General features: G+C 33.4%; 1 pseudogene; it reads right to left on the reverse strand.

Annotated features, from left to right (window-relative positions):
* Nucleotides 1-1,454: 1,454 nt before the first annotated feature.
* Nucleotides 1,455-3,088, reverse strand: LOC111306302 (phenylacetaldehyde synthase-like; annotated as a pseudogene).
* Nucleotides 3,089-3,325: the final 237 nt, after the last annotated feature.

Raw genomic sequence — 3,325 nt, forward strand, 5'->3', positions numbered from 1 at the left:
TTTTTTTCTTATAAAATAATAATAATAAAATTAACTAATAAATTAAAAATAGGTAATAAAAAATGAGAAAAAATGAAATTTTGTTCGATGATGGGATTCCAAAAGTATTTCGAGTAGAGATACTTTAAGAAATCCTTGGGTGAGAGGATTTTTTCTTAAATATTACCAGTATATTGAAATATTTATAGAAAATCTTTAATACAATAAAAATTCTCTGTTCTTCATTTCTTTTAAAAAAAATTAATAAAACAATAAATAAAATTTTGTTAAAAAGAAAATAAAATGTGTGCATCAACATGATAATATTTTGCATTGCATGCATGACATAATTTTTACGAAAAATAAATTTGAGCCTCCAAAGATGAGATTCTAAGGTATTCCGATAAGCAATAACTAAGAAATCTCTAGGTGAAAAATTTTTTTTCTAATGTTATCAACGTACTGGAACATTTTAAGAATTATTTCAATAAAAAGGTTAAAATTTATTTTTCTCGAATAGTTTTTTTTAAATTAATTAAAAACCAAATTTCAATAAATGAATAATTAAGAAAATTATTTTTTTAAAACACTGAAAATGGGATTGTTTTTCATCAAAATTAAAGGATAACACGTAGTTAATTAGTACTATTTTAAACGGGCACTGTGAGGGTGCTAATCATTCCCTACACATAACCGACTCTCGAACCTAGACTGTTACGCAGACCTTAAAATTATCCTTTTAATAAATTTTAATTAATTTTGAGCTTTCATTAAAAGGATATGTTTTCATAGGTGATCGATCACACATAGCTAAAAAGGATTGGTGGTGACTCCGTTATTTATTTTTAATTTATTTCGCTTCCAAAATCGTCGAACGGACACAAAACTGTTACGACAATTTAAATTCTGAGAATTGTTAAGATATTGCTCTTTGATCTTATTCCCTTTAAAGGAAGGAGATTAATTTCGTTTGTTCAAGATCAAGTTAATAAGACCCTTAAAGCATTCAAGAACAAATTTACCTAACCCTTGAAGAATTCAAGAACAAGTTTGCCTGACCTTTGAAGCAGATTTTACATCCAAGATCAAGTCAACAAGAGTCTTAAAGCATTCAAAAACAAGTTTCGACAACCCTTAAAGCATTCAAGAATAAGTTTGCCTGACCTTTAAAGTGGATTTTTGTTAAAGAAAAAAATAAAAAATTTTTCTTTATAAAAAAAATTTTTAGAAATTATAATTTCTATAAGTTTGATAAATAAATTTATTATTTGTCGTCAATTTTTCTTAACATATTTTTGATATGAAATTTGTGTGTATAGAGAGCTTTTTATAAAATTTTATTTTCATCCTTTAATTTAAAATTTTTTAACTTTTCAACTTAAAAAATTGTCCTTTCAACCATGAATTTATTTCAAATTTACCCATTAAATTTTGGACCGAATTAGTCATGAACATTTCTATCAAAGTACCACGTGACAAAATTTGAAACAAATGTAAAAGGATCATAAATGAAGAATTGATTTCTTTTTTTTAAATCAGGGATGAAACTGAAAAATTACAAAATGATTAAAGACTAACGATACAATTTACTCATTGTATTGCAGAAGTAAAAATCTAGCTTTTTCCTGAATGAGGTTCCACAAATCCTTCAAATGACGCTCTTCAGTCAGAGTTGCTCCTATTACGCAGCGTATGGCATAAATTCCACCCACCACTCCATGAGTCATGAAAGCTCGCCACTTGAATTTATAGCATCCAGCAGTTTACAGTTCAATTCTCCGCTGTCCAGCTCATGCTTGGGCTTAAGCCTGAAAAAAATCAATACCAGCTTCCTAGGAACCACTATCTCGAACCTGTCATCTTTAGCTACAAGTGCCTCAAATTGCTTGGCCAGGCTGATATCGCCGCGAATGTGGTGCATAAGATTAGCCACGCCATGCCTGCGGATCACAATCCAAAGCTTCAAAGCTCTGAATCGCCTGCTCAATGCAACTTGCCAATCTTTATAGTCCACCACAGCTTTAGATTTACTCGCATTGTTTTCTAAATATTCTGGATTAGATGACAATGAATCCACTAAGTACCGAGGTTCTTTAACCCACAGGCAACAGCAATCCATGTTTGTGAGAAACCATTTATGTGGATTCATGCTGACAGAATTGGCAAGTTCTACTCCATCAAGGAAATGCCTGAACTCGGGGCAAATGCAAGCACTACCTGCATGAGCTGCATCTATGTGAAGCCAAAGCTTGTATTTGTTGGCAACTTTGCCTAATTCTGCAATAGGATCAACAGCTCCGCAGGCTGTTGTACCAATAGTTGCACATATGTAAAATGGCACCAGGCCTGATTCGATATCATCTTCAATAGCTAAACGAAGTAGCTCAGGTGACATTGAAAACTCAGTGGCAAAAGATGTTTGAATGAGTCGGAAATTTGATGGGGGAATGCCTACCAATTTTGCGGCCTTTCGGAAAGTGAAATGAGTTTGATCTGATGCATAAACCACCAACTTGGTTATATTCTCCCAGTTACCACCAAGTTCTCTCAATGCTTTGTCTCTGGCAGCAGCCAAAGTGCAGACCACAGCCTCGCATGTAGTACCATGTATGACACCACCACCTGTTCCAGAGAACAAAAATGAAGATGGTAATTTAAGCATTTTGCCCATCCAATCCAGGACAATGGATTCAAGTTCAGTTGCAGCTGGAGATGAAATCCAGTTGAAGCCAACCACATTAAAACCTGAGCAAAGCATCTCTCCTAGAAAGCCAGCAGTGCTAGAACTTGCTTGATAGTAGGCAAAGAAACTAGGACTTTGCCAATGAGTAAGGCCTGGTAAAATGCTTTCTTTCACATCTTCGAGTATATCCTCTAGTGAATCCGGGCAATATGGAGCAGAATCGGGTAACTTGGCCGTCAAATATCCAGTCTCAACTTTGCTTTGAACTGGGTATTTCTCAATATTTTTATAGTAGTCAGCAATGAAATCAATCACTGCTTTAGACTCATCTGTGAAGCTCACTGGATCTAGGGGATGGAGGGGTTTTTCTGAGTTGCTAGTCATTTCAGAAAACAGGAAAATGCTTGTCTAATTTGTTTCAATGGCACTGCATAGCCAGCAGGCCAGATGAGATGTTTTTATAGCAAAAATTGATTGGGTGTGTTGATTTTTTTTAAAACCATGGAAATTGTTTTAATAATAAAATAATTTATGTACGATGAACTTTAGGATTTAGCTGGAAGCAAACTCCAAGCAATGGGCACCCTATTATTTACAGGATGAAGTCAAATATTTTACTTAATATATACATGATTAACATAAAAATAAAATTAGCTTATGAAT

Source organism: Durio zibethinus, chromosome 21 (assembly GCF_047325235.1).
Source record: "Durio zibethinus cultivar Kanyao isolate XHJ-2024 chromosome 21, ASM4732523v1, whole genome shotgun sequence".
In the NCBI taxonomy this organism is placed as follows: domain Eukaryota; kingdom Viridiplantae; phylum Streptophyta; class Magnoliopsida; order Malvales; family Malvaceae; genus Durio; species Durio zibethinus.